This window comes from Phocoena phocoena, chromosome 6, assembly GCF_963924675.1.
Source record: "Phocoena phocoena chromosome 6, mPhoPho1.1, whole genome shotgun sequence".
NCBI classification, from domain to species: Eukaryota; Metazoa; Chordata; class Mammalia; order Artiodactyla; family Phocoenidae; genus Phocoena; species Phocoena phocoena.
Genome location: NC_089224.1, coordinates 13,516,325 through 13,530,402, shown reverse-complemented (window position 1 = coordinate 13,530,402; position 14,078 = coordinate 13,516,325). Strand labels below are relative to the sequence as shown.

Below are 14,078 nucleotides of genomic sequence, written 5' to 3'. Positions count from 1 at the left end.
GGTGAGTGAGGGTATGTGACGATGCCCTGTACTGCCTTGCATGAAATGCCATTTGAAAGAGGCTTAGGGCAGTTTTGAGCCATCTGATGTCCTCACTTACACGCAAATTTGTGAATAATGAAATTGTTAGGAAGGGGAAGGCATGCTTCAGTGTTTTTGCCCAGAGGCTTAGTCATGAGAGTAGCTACTCTGAGAGTCCAGTGGTTCAGAATGGCAATCTGGTGTGGTGAGGGACAGGTCCTCTCTTTCTATGGGAACATCTCATGGGGGGCTGGGGGCAGAGGGAGGGGGACTGCTTGGGAATCAACAAATGTGGATTCTTCTTAGAACTCTGTCACTAACCAGCTGTTTGACCTTCTGTAAGTTGCTTCTTGGAGGGTGCCTCAGTTTCCTCTTACATAATGAAAGATTTTGCCTAGAGAATTTTAACTTTTCGTTTGGGAAATCAGGCGTCTTTGAAACTCCATTGAGAGCTGTGGATCCTTTCCACAGAGAATTGTGCTTATGTGCGTGGACAAAATTTCACAGTTTTAGGAAGTTTATACATCTTCAAGGACTCCTGAACTCCAGATTAAGAAGAGCTCTCGCATTGGATGATGTCCGAGCTTTTCTCCTATCTGTAAAAATGCCTTTCTCTAAGACTTTGGATCATGGAAGGGACCCGGAAAGTCAGCTACGCCCCTCCTTTCTGTCACGAGAGTCCCCTGAAACACTTCAGACAGAATAAGACTTAAACAGCAGGGGAAGCTTTGTCTGTTTTCCTCGAAGAATCCATAACCTTGACATGTGTGTTCTAAGGGAAAGAAACACACAGTACATTTAAAGCATAAGTAATATAATGTCAGTTAGTGTTAAGGGCCATGAGAATTTTGATAAAGGACTGTGATACCATAAAGAATGATGGGGGGGCCGGGGTGAGTGCTCTAGTTTAGTGAGGGCAGTCAGAGGTCACTTCTCTCAGGAGGTGACATTTGGGAAGAGATCTGAATACAAGTAGAAAGGAGGACTTCCCTGGTGGTCCAGTGGTTAAGACTCTGTGCTCCTAACACAGGGGGCCCCGGGTTCGATCCCTGGTTGGGGAAGATCCCGCATAACATGTGGCACGGCCAAAAAAAAAAGGAAAGGAGCCATGCAAACCTAAGGCAAGAATGGTCCAGGCAGATGTTTTGGGACAACTGAGGAGCAGTACCCAGGGCCAGTGTGGCTGGAGCTGAATGAGCGAAGGGGGCCGGGAGGGAGTGGTAGGGGCTACGTCGGGGGGCTTGGCAGAGTTCGGGTGTGGGTAGTTCTGTGTCCACTTGGAAAACAAATGGAAATATCTTGAACGACATCTCATAATAATGGGTTATTCAAGGCTTCCCTGGTGGCGCAGTGGTTGAGAGTCCGCCTGCCGACGCAGGGGACACGGGTTCGTGCCCCGGTCCGGGAGGATCCCACATGCCGCGGAGCGGCTGGGCCCGTGACCCATGGCCGCTGAGCCTGTGCGTCCAGAGCCTGTGCTCCGCAACGGGAGAGGCCACAGCAGTGAGAGGCCCGCGTACCACACACAAAAAAAATGGGTTATTCATTAAGCCGTCCATTCATTGGATAAATTTTGTTCATTACCCACAAAGTGCAAGGCCGTGAGCTGTTGTATAAGACAGTGGTCCTCAAACCTGGTGTGTGTCAGTAGCACCTGGACAGCTTTCTGAAGATAAAGGTTCCAGAGCACCAAGACCAGACTCTCTAGGGAGTGAAGCCCAGGCCCCTGCTGTGTTTCGTTTCAAAAACTTCTCAGGTGATTCTGATAAGCAGTTGTTGGATCTGCCTGGGGCTAAGTACCATTGGGAAAAGGTAGCCCCATTTTCAGTGGAGCAGAGGGGGTAGGATTATCCCTGAATTGCTCCATGCTCGTGGGAGAATATATGTTTCATAAGAGAAGCATAGGACATGCTAAGGAGGGTTTCAGAAGAGGAAATGAATACTTTCCTTTGGAGGGGACAGGGGAGGCCCAAGGAACAACCAAGCCAGTTTCTTCACTCATGAAATGGGGATGGAATCAGTGGGTTGTGAGGACAAAGTGAGTAAGTACCTGAGAACTTTCCAAACAGAGTCTGGCACATAGTAAGTGCTCAATAAATGTCACCACTTATTGGAGTTGGGTCTTAAAGAATGGTTAGAATCTCTGAAATATGAAATGCTGTCTATGTAGTTTGTCATCTAATAAAGATTTTATAAATAGGGCTTCCATGTAAGGCACATTCGAATAGCCAGCTATTACAAAAGAGGGGGGAAAATAATCTGGCTGTTAGCTTGATGGTTACTCCTAGTAAACAAGGAAATCAAGATTTTCCCAAATCTAAATCTGTCTGCATACCCTTGTACAGGAAACCTTTTGTTCCTGAACATCGATTGGGGTTTGATCTGATACATTTGAACCTTCTTCACTGTATTCACTTATTGTTTGATTTATTGGACGAACCAGCTTTTAAGAACCAACCGTGGGCTAAGCATTGTGCTCCACCTAGCAGCCAAGTGCTCCGTGCCCGAGGTCCGGAGGAGCTTACATCATAGTAAGGGAAACAAGAAGTACACATAAAAGTCATATTAGGTTGAGTCTTCATTCCGTAGGTACCACCTAGGAAGGGGACTGGATACATGCCTGCCCTTACAACATCTGGATCCCATTTCAGTTGGAAAGTCTGTTTTAAAAGGACATATCCAGATGTGTCTGTTTTAAAAGGACATATCCAGATGTGTCATGTGACTGTCACCCATTCATCTAAAGTAGTGTCTACATCGTTTTGCTTTTGTCTATGCCTGCAAGTGAGAGAGAGCGTTGAAACCTGCTTTGTGCTGGACTGGAGGAAAACCTAGGAAAAAGAAGGCTCTGGAAGGCCAGTGTGATCTCCAGAGCTGTCATCCAAATGGGGCTGAGAGAATGCTATGCCCTCTTCCACCATCGCATGTAAATAAATGCTCAGGAAAGAGGTTAAGCATTAGGGCTTGGCTCTGTTTAATTGACCCTGGATTGTGACTGCCAAAAGCAAATAAGGATTAATCTGCTGTTTGGAGAGTATTCCCTGGCGGTTCAAAGGATAATGTCTTGATTCCAAGAAAAAGGCACGGTGGATTCTTAGCCTGAGTTTTGTAGATTGCCCACAGCGGACGTGGATGGGTGAGTTTGTTTGCAAAGGCCCCCTGGCTGGGCCTTGGTGGAGTGGTGGGATGTATGGGTTGGAATGAAAGATGGAAAGTTGAACCCCGGGCTCAGTGGGAGTCTAATCAAGAGAGAAGTTTCCTGTGGATCGGGCCAGACCCAAGAGGCGGGGGAGGCCTCTCTATTTCCGGCATGAAATGAGCCGGCAATATGGAAAAGGCGAGGTGGGTGTTCCAGCAACTTCCCTGGGGTAACTCCCGTTCAGCGCTCAGCTCACCTAGACCCAGCTGTTCGTTTCACAAAAAAGTCAGGAGCTGCCTGGAAAACAACGCATCAATGTAGCAAAACAAAGCCGATAATCTCTAGGTTGTTTGTCCCTCTTTGGGCTGGGAAAACTGAGTGTTGCTTCTCTTTTGTGTCCTGAGTGTGTCGTGCTCTTTCCCGAAGGTTTTCGAGAGGTGAGAAGCTGGAGACCTGGGAGGCAGAGCTCATTTTTAGTCGTTTGGGTTTTCCTTGAGCTCCATCAGGGCTTAATTAGAGCATCCTTTTGAGTAGCCTTCCAGGAGGAATAAATGTTCTTTGTGAATACCTCCCCACACCCCAAGGAGAAGGAAGCACGCAAATTAAACGCACATCCAGAATTACAGGCATTCTAATCCTGACATCGTAAACACATTTACTCTTGAAAATGAGTGCAGTGAAACTGGGAGATAGTACGCTTCTGACTGTGGCAAAGAGGCCCTATAGGATGTTCAGAGAGGGTGGAGGCTGATGCTGGGATGAGCAAAGCTGCTCCCAGGTCCTGTTTGCTCCGCCACCTGCCCCTCTGCTTTTAGAGAACGAATTCTTCGCTTCACTTTGCTTGTTCCTCTTTTTTTTCTTTTGTGGTACACGGGCCTCTCAGTGTTGTGGCCTCTCCCGTTGCGGAGCACAGGCTCCGGACGCGCAGGCTCAGCGGCCATGGCTCACGGGCCCAGCCGCTCCATGGCATGTGGGATCTTCCCGGACCGGGGCACGAACCCGTGTCCCCTGCATCGGCAGGCGGACTCTCAACCACTGCGCCATCAGGGAAGCCCTGCTTGTTCCTCTTTTGATTTTAACCTTGAGTGCTTTGTTCCTGCTCCTGTTGAATTTGGTGTACAGGCGGGTGTAGAAGGATGAGTGAGACTCCAGTGCTGGCCTGTGAGTGGGAAGTGGCTTGGGGGTCAGTAATCCAGGGGGCGTGATGGGGCAGACGTTTCTGAGCAACCTCCATAGGTAGGACACTCATGGTCAATGTCTCTAACTTTGCACACCGATTCTCTCTGCAGGAGTGTCTGAGGGTCTGAGAAGAGCCTTCCCTACAGTCTGTCGGCCGCCGCTCCCCTCCCCCCGACCCACCCCACCTACACGGTTGGTCTCAGGGCTCCTTAGCTCAGGTGGTTCTCTGGTCTCTTAGAGCCCATGGTGAACACCAGCCCCTCGCCCCTGTTTTCTTAGTGGATGCAGGTCCTATCAATTCAGTGGACGTTGGTCGGTTGCTCTCTTGCCAGCTGTGTACATGTGAAGGGGACAGAGATGAATGGGACGTTGGGTTGTGGCACAGGGAGAGGCCCCGTCTGTCGCAGGCTGCCCAGCTGAGTGGATGACACGGCACAGAGGACCAGAATGGGCTGCCAAACCCCAACGTGGTTTCTATCCTCCACCGGCCAACCCCAAATTGCCTCTAACCAGCAGCAAGCTGGTGGCTCGAATGACAGATTTCACATGATTCTGGCTGGATATATTTCTCCCGTGCATCACCCAGTGAGTCCTGGAAAGAAGGGACGTGATCTGTGAGTGGGAGTTTGGGAAAACGTGTGAGCTGTTGAGCTGGGGAAATCCTGCAGTCTGTTTCCAAGAGGGAGTCATCCTCTCCACCGTGGGGATATGGTTCTTTAGACCAGGGAGCGCCCTCACAATGGTTCAGCTGGACTCTTTGTGTCTGTCTGAAAAGCGTGGGGGAATTGGGTGGTGAGTTTGATTTCAGCTTTAAAAACATGGATAAGCTAGAGTGACTGGCAGCCAACGTATACTGTGGGAACAGAGCACCTTTGAACAAAACAAGAATCACTGTGTACGGGGTGGGGAGGTTTCTCTTTTCCCGTGTCCTGGATCCATAGACATTGAGGAGAGGGAGGTGAAATTTCAGTTCTTTGAGTGCAGGAATTGCTTCCTCCAGGCCACCCCCACAGCATCCAGTCCATTATCTGGTCCTGGGTAGGGTCTCCACGGCCACTTGTAGGATGTGTTATGGTAGTAATCCATTTTGAGGGAGGAACAGTGCAAAGATAGGGGAGAAAGGAATTGTTTCTCCCAAGCAGGAGAGCAATTTGCAACCTACTCAATCTCTTGGACTTCATGTTATTTCTATTTCTGGCAGGCGATGTTTCTGACTACAGTGTGTAACACTGGAACACAGGCTTTTTTTTTTTAAACCATAAATAAGACCATTTATTAAAGGGCCATTTATTAAAGCAATGTCATCCTATTAAAGAATTTACAATAATGTAAAGTGACAACTATTAACTTTGATATCACTTCTCCCAATATGGATAGCATAAAAGCTTATTATAATTTCTATATTAAGTTATTAAAAATAACATCTCACAAGCTTCCGTGGTGGCGCAGTGGTTGGGAGTCCACCTGCCGATGCAGGGGACACGGGTTCGTACCCCGATCTGTGAAAATCCCATGTGCCGTGGAGCGGCTGGGCCCGTGAGCCATGGCCGCTGGGCCTGCGCGTCCGGTGCCTGTGCTCCGCAACGGGAGAGGCCACAACAGTGAGAGGCCCGCGTACCGCAAAAAAAAAAAAATTAAAAAAATAACAACTCAGATTTTTCTTAATCTTTTCAAACCCTTCACACGCGCGCACACACACACACACACACTTTGATATAATGAGAGGGGATTTGTCAAAGTCTTTTGTGTTTAAAACAACTAATTATATTGATGATCTCTGGACTCCTAAATCATGGGCATCTTAAAAAGGAGCAATTGAAGTTAGTTATTTGAGTCACCATCAGTTTTCTGAGTTTAGTACTCATGGGGTAGTTCTGGTCTGTGGGATTATTTTATTTGAGAGTTTTGGGTTCTTATTTCTGTGCCAGCTGATTTCAGCATCGAATATGCCAGATACCAGGCATAAAGTTCTAGTGCCTTTAGTTCCAGTGACCCAGTTCACAGAAATCAAGCTTGGATGCTCGGTGGGGTGGGAACAGTTGTTCAAAGTCGGCTGTGAGGGAATGTTATTGCCCAAGCCAGCAAGAAGGGGACCATGTCTGTGATTTCAGAGAGAGAATTTTAGATGATGCAGTACATGGTATGAATGTAACAGTGAATCAGATAGTGTGGAAATGATTTCTTTTGAATTGTCTTTCAATGCCGCTGGTTTCACCACACAGAAAGTCTCAGGTGTAGTGTGTTCATAACACCTGTAACATTTGCAGTCTCAATCTTGCTGGCTACTGTAGCTGCTATGATTCTGATACTTGTACTACCTCCCCTTCTGCCAGGTTATTCTTCTTTTTTTTTTCTTCTCTTTTCTGTGCTGTAGTCTTCATGTTGGAGAATTTCCCCCAAATGTTTACTGATCCCTTGACTACTTGTTCATATAGGAGAATGAGAAACTCAGCTCTCTTTTTTAAAAAAAACAACAAAAAACTTTGAATGCTTTTATCTGTAGAATTTTCTCTGGGCAGTTGAGATTCTCCCAGAAAAAATCTTCTAATTTCGAATATAGGCAGAACATACCTGGCCACCAGGGCTCTGAGACATCAGTGGGAGGAGGGGGCTGGGATCATCAACTCAACTTAATATGTAAACCCATTCGTCCTGTTTCATGCCACCATCTGTCTCTGTTCTGTGGTGTCCCTGAGTTGGGAAATTCTCTCATTCAGTTTTTACAGAGGATAGACTTCCTGTGTCCTGTGGGGGTGGAGAAGGGATTGTTCTCTGGAAGTGTGGAGGGGGTGGGGATGTCATTCATTTTATCCAGCCTCTCAAATTTCCTGGTCCTGACAGCCTGTTTCTCCAGTCTGTCCATAATTGGGGTCAATCTATCTATTGTAGATCCCATTATTTCTACAGGTTTTCCCCCCAAAACCTCTGCTGTTGTTAGGTATTTATTAGCTTGTTTACTGTTTTTCCAACTACAACTAAACTTTATCTTTGAATTCTTTTGTCTATTTCTGTTTCCCAAAGAATATTTCCAATAAGTGGAATTACTGGATCAAAGAGTAAGAGTATTTAAAGTATTTGAAGCTTTTCAAAAGCTTTAGCTGTATTCTGCCAAATCTTAAATTCCAGTTTCACAATTCATCATCGTCATCATATCTATCACCACCATCACTGTATCCACCACCATCACCATGACCACCATCAACATATCCGTCACCATCACCGTGACCACCATCAACATATCCGTCACCATCACCGTGACCACCATCAACATATCTAGCACAGTCACCATGACCACCATCATCATATCCATCACCATCGTATCTATCACCATCACCACCATCATCATCTTCACTAAATGAGCACTTGCAGGGACTATTTTAAGCACTTTACACTCTTATGTCATTTAATCTTCACAGCAATCCTGTGCAAACGGCACAGTTACTAGCCAGTTTGGCAGAGAAGAAAAGGGAGGCTTAGAGAAGTTTAATACCTGCCCAGGGTCCCAGAGCTAGTAGGTGGTAGAGCTGGGACTCATATTCAGACCCACCTGACTGCATAGTTATGCTGATCCTATCAGCCCACCATCCCCAGGGCTGCCCTGTGCTTCTTATCAGGGCTCATCTTCAGGGCATTTGGGAGTAAAGAAATGTGCTCAGAGTCTTACCTTCCCTCTCTCCTTCATCCCTCCAGGTTAGCAAGGAGTGTTGGCTTTTGCTAGGGGTCTTTGCTGTTCCTGGAGACACTGTATTTTCTCTCAACAAAAAGCTGTGAATTGGTGTTCTCAGTTTCTTCATACAGCTCCATTCTGCATTGTGGTGTAGGAAGAATATCTCCAAGGTTCTGGCACGTGGAAAGGGCTTTGGCTTGGTTTCTAGGATGGATGCAGATTTTTCTTTCTTCTGATAATTTCCACCATTATTTCCGAGGGGATCTGAGAGGCAGACCGTACCCCTGAGAGCCTTTACCTTATCGCGTAGGAATAGTTCCCAAACCCCATCTTTAAAATAAATGGAAATATAATTCAATTGCTCATATCATGTTCACTTCTGGATGAGTGGATATGATAGCTCTGAATATCACCTTGTCTCAGATGGTCCTTTATTTTCTCAAATATAAATAAAAGAATGATATGCCCTGTCAATAGCTGTTTCACAGAAGTTCCATGAGAATAAGAAAGAGGATCTCTGTAAATTCGGTTTTTTTCCCCCTCTAATCAGATAGGATGAAGACCAGGAATCATAATTATTGCCACATTACCACACCGAGGTGGAAATCATTAGAAAGCATTTCTTTCTATCTGACCTCTCTTTGTTTCACCTGTTCCTACCTTTCAGCAGAGGCTCCTGGTGAACCGTGGGAGGCTTTTGCTTCTTCTTAGCAAGCACATAGCCTAGTCAGCTAAAAAAAGCTCTTATAAAGGCCGTGGGCCATCAGCATTTCCTTTACTATAAGCAGACTTTCCCATCTGCAGGAAGCATGAAACATTGGAGGAAGTTTACCGAAGTGTCTTACACACGTGGAACCACTGACAACCACTTGCCCTGCAGACCACACACCATGTAGCCCCATCCACTGATTCCCTCTTACCCATTGGAGCACTGCTCACTCAGACTCCTGCGCTGGGGCCTTAGCTCTGGTCAACTGAGTGTTTCCATTGAAAGGCCTGGAACTGTGTGCTGACTCACCCATCCTTCTAGGGCTCTGCAGTTTACTCAGGGACCACGATTTGGAATATGCGTTTTCAGTTTTAGTCGATTAAACAAAGCACATGTGCTGGAATGTTTTATGATTGAAAAAATGAATAAGTGAAGGGCTTTTAGTATGCCCAACCACAAAGCATATAAAATGAAATCAGAATGAGTGATAAGAATGGACTGCAATTATTGTCAAGAAGTAACATCTTGGGGCTTCCCTGGTGGCGCAGTGGTTGAGAGTCTGCCTGCCGATGCAGGGGACACAGGTTCGTGCCCTGGTCCGGGAAGATCCCACATGCCATGGAGCGGCTGGGCCCGTGAGCCATGGCCACTGAGCCTGCACGTCTGTAGCCTGTGCTCTGCAACGGGAGAGGCCGCAACAGGGAGAGGCCCGCGTACCGCAAAAAAAAAAAAAAGTAATATCTTGGGCTGCTTGGGCTGCTGTAACGAAATATCATAGACCTGGGTGGCTTAAACAGTGGTCATTTATTTCTTACAGTTCTGGAAGCTAGAAAGTCTGAGATCAGGATACTGGCATGGTTGGGTTCTGGTCAGGGCCTTCTTCCTGGCTTGTAGATGGCTGCCTTTTGCTGTGTCTGGTTTCTTTCTCATCTTATAAGGGCACTAATCCCATCATGGGGGCCCCATCCTCATGACCTCATCTAACCCTAATTAGCTTCCAACGGCCCACCTCCAAATACCATCACATTGATGTTTAGGGCTTCAATATATGAATTTTGGGAGGGACACACTCATTCCATTACCAATACCTTCTTTTAAAAAAAATGTTATAAGTGCATATTTATATATTAAGATGGATTTAGGCCCTTTTCAGTAGATGATTATTTAAATTTCTCAAAATCCTTCTGAGAATTAAATTTCTGTTAATTAGGGAGACCCTGTCCCTTGTGAATGAAGCATGGACATTTAGCATCTGTCACAATTGAGACTCCTTGTACAAGAAAGTTTCCCTGACCATTCTACCAAAATATGACCCCATCCTCCTGACCTAGCATTACTTTGTACTACACTTATCACTTTCCAACTTCTTCTTGTTTTATTTACTGCTGTATCTCCAGCAACTGGATCAAGACCAAGTTGCATTCAGTTAAGGTTTGTTAAATGAATGAATAAGGCATTTTTACCTTTAGCATTTTTTATGCTTCCTACATTTATATAATATCCTTGAGTTCTTAGTATTTTTAGTAATATCTATAAAAGAACAAGTAACTCTTTTTCACCCTATGGCAAATGTTATGGATATTTTTATATCTGTAAGAAAAAGACCAAGAAATGGGTTACTCTGAACCTCACTCCCTTGCAGTTGGAAAAGGTACAAATCAACTAAAAACAAATTTTTCTTCAACTCGGAGAGAGAAACTTGAACTTAAAATAGGTTGAGAGAAGATGGGCAAGAGCTTGCAAGGGTCAGCTTGAGGCTCCTCTGCAATGGGGGACAGAGCTTCATCTTTTTTCCCTATAATTCATTAGATATAAAAACAATCAGAAAGGCAGTCTATGCATTTTCTAACAATACATATAATAGAGATGTATGAAGAAATAGTAACTGGTTTCTCTGCCCCCATATCTATCTGGGCCACCCTGGCACCCCTCTTAGGTAACAATGTTAAGAAGGTAGCCTGACCTGTAATTTAACAGCAAAAAGCTGCCCAATTAACAAATGATGGGCAAAGGGCTTAAATAGACATTTCTCCAAATAAGTTATACAAATGGCCAATAAGCATATGAAAAGATGCCAACACCACAAATCATTAGAGAAATGCAAATCAAAACCACAATGAGGGCTTCCCTGGTGGCGCAGTGGTTAAGAATCCACCTGCCAATGCAGGGGACACGGGTTCTATCCCTAGTCCAGGAAGATCCCACATACCGCGGAGCAACTAAGCCTGTGCACCACAACTACTGAGCCTGCGCTCTAGACCCCGCGAGCCACAACTACTGAGCCCATGCAACACCACTACTGAAGCCTGGGTGCCTAGAACCCGTGCTCCTCAAGAGAAGCCACCGCAATGAGAAGCCCGTGCACTGCAACAAAGAGTAGCCCCTGCTCGCCACAACTAGAGAAAGCCCACGCACAGCAACAGAGACCCAATGCAGCCAAAATAAATAAATTTAAAAACAAAAACAAAAACAACAAAAAACCACAATGAGATATCACCTTACAAGCATTAGGATGGCTGCTATCAAAAGAACAGAAAGAAGGTTGGAGAAAATGTGGAAAAATTGGAACCTTTGTACCCTGTTGATGAGCATGTAAAATGATGCAGCAGCTTTAGAAAACAGTATGGTATTTCCTCAAAAATTAAAAAGAGAATTACCATATGATCCAGAAACCCCACTTCTGGGTATGTACCCAAAAGAATTGAAAGCAGAGTCTCAAGTAGACATTTGTACACCTGTGTTCATAGCAGCACTATTTACAATGGCCGAGAGGTGGGGGCCACCCCAGTGCTCATCAGTGGATGAATGGATAAACAAAATGTGGTCTATCCATACGATGAATTATTATTCAGCCTTTAAAAAGAAGGAAATTCTGGACTTCCCTGGTGGCGCAGTGGTTGAGAGTCCGCCTGCCGATGCAGGGGACACGGGTTCGTGCCCCGGACCGGGAAGATCCCACATGCTGCGGAGCAGCTGGGCCCGTGAGCCATGGCCGCTGAGCCTGCGCGTCTGGAGCCTGTGCTCCGCAACGGGAGAGGCCACAACAGTGAGAGGCCCGCGTACCGCAAAAAAAAAAAAAAAAAAGAAGGAAATTCTGACATATGCTACAACATGGATGAACCTAAGGACATCATGCTGAGTGAAATAAACCAATTACAGAAAGACAGATACTGTGCGATTCTCTTTACATGAGGTACCTAAGACTAGTCACATTCATAGCAACAAAAAGTAGAATGTTGGTTACCAGGGCTGGTGGGGAGGCGGAAACGGGGAGTTATTGTTTAATGGGTACAAAGTTTCAGTTTTGCAAGATGAAAGAATTCTGGAGATAGTTGCACAACAATGGGAATATACTTAGCATAACTGAACTGTACACTTAAAATGATTTAAATGGTAAATTTTAAGTTATATGTATTTTACCACAGTTAAAACAAAATTTAAGGAAAACAAAAAAAAACAAGGTAGTCTGTATCATGCACACCTGTCTCTGTGCTCATATAAGCCAAAAGCCTACAGGGTACTTCTTGCTTCCTGTTTGCTTAAAAAAAAAAAAAAAAAAAAAGGTGAGGTGATCATATTACATACATTACTCAGCAACTTGTTTTCCTGTTTAACCCATTTAAGGGCATATTATGGATAGCTTTCCAGGTCAGTGAGCACTGATCTGACTCATGTGTCTTTCAAAGATGACTAAGTATCCATAGGATGTGTGTACTGGGATTTATTTAATGTTTCCTTTTTCTGAGCTTTTGGGATATTTCCAGTGTTGTTGCCACTACAGGAGAGGCTGTAATAAACAACTTTATTTGTATTTCCTTATATACTGCTGAATTATTTCCGCTGACTTCCAAAAATAATTGCGAAGTCAAGAGTATCGTCTGACTATTTTCCTAAATATTTAAAGCACTTCACATTCACACAGTACTTTAAGAGATGTCAGCTTGTTGACCTCCTTGCTGGTATCACACTTTGCAATCTGCTGGTGGATAATGATTTGCTAGTATTTTTCAAACTTGTAGTTGTGAAGTTGAGTATCTTTTTAAAATGTACTAGCTCTTGGCCTTTTTTTGGGTATATGAGACAAGATAGGAAGTCTAATTTTGTTTTCTTTCAGGTGAATAGCCAACGATGCCAGCACTGTTTATTAAATCATTTTCCCTAAACTAAAATGCCATTATCATGGGTATTTGGATATTTCTCTAGACTATTTGATTCCACTGATTTATTTTTCCATTTCTGTATCAGTGCTAATATTTTTGAGTGTATAGACATTTTATCATTGTTTTCCAGTTTTATTAAGAAATATTGACATAAGTGTATAAATGGAAGGCATACAATTTAATGTGTCAAAAGAAAAATCCCTTACCATTTTCCCTTCTCAAAATTTTCTTGTTCATTCTCAGATATTTTTCCATCCTTATGAACTTTTAAATCATTTTTTCAGTTATTTTCAAAAAGTCCAATTGAGATTCTGATCATCTTTATATCTTTTACATATAATGTGGTCTGTGTATGTATTTGTATACCCCCCAAATTTTAATGATTAAGGAAACTATACTCATTTTCAGCAAAACAATAAAGTAATAAATAATGCTTTCTCTAATCTCCTGAATGTGTTAACAATTTATTGTATAAACCTCGACATTTTTCTGTACTTTTGAACACATATTTAATTATTTAACAAAAATGGAACATAATATACACAGATGTTACAGCATACTTTTTTTTCCACTTAGGAAAAATTATGGACATTTTATCAGTAACCCTGTTTCAATACCCATACATACACATACTTCATTTTTCCTGTAGGCTCCATACTATTTCATAGTACAGGTATATTGTAATTTATCTGAATAATTTTTTCTGGTAGATAAATTGATTGCTTTCTCCTCCTCCATTTTTATGAATGTATTAGTTTGCTAGGACTGCCATAATAAAGTACCAAAGACTGGGTGGCTTAAACAACAGAAATTTATTTCCCTACGGTTCTGGAGGCTTGAAGTTTGAGTTCTGGAACCTGGAAGTTTGTCAGAGGGCTTGGTTCCTTGTGAGGGCTGTGAAGGAAAGATTTGTTACAATCTTTTCTCCTTGGCTTGTAGATGGCTGTCTTCTCCCTGTGTCTTCACATCATCTTCACTCTGTGTGTGTCTGTGTCCACAGTTTCTCTTCTCAAAAGGATACCAGTTATATTAGCAGGATTAGGGCCCACTGGTCTATGAGCTCATTTTAACTTAACCGCTTCTGCAAAGACCTTATCTCCAAATATGGTCAAATTCAGAGGTTCTGGGGCTGAGAACTTAAACATAAGAATTTGGGGAGACACGATTCAAGAGTTAACAGTGAACCACAGTGATCATTCCTGC

The 14,078-nt window shown here is 44.0% G+C and overlaps 1 non-coding gene across 1 annotated transcript; it reads left to right on the top strand.

Moving 5' to 3' along the window:
* Window positions 1-1,008: 1,008 nt before the first annotated feature.
* TRNAR-CCU (transfer RNA arginine (anticodon CCU)) lies at window positions 1,009-1,082 on the top strand. The gene has a single exon. It is a non-coding gene; the product is annotated as a tRNA-Arg (tRNA).
* Window positions 1,083-14,078: the final 12,996 nt, after the last annotated feature.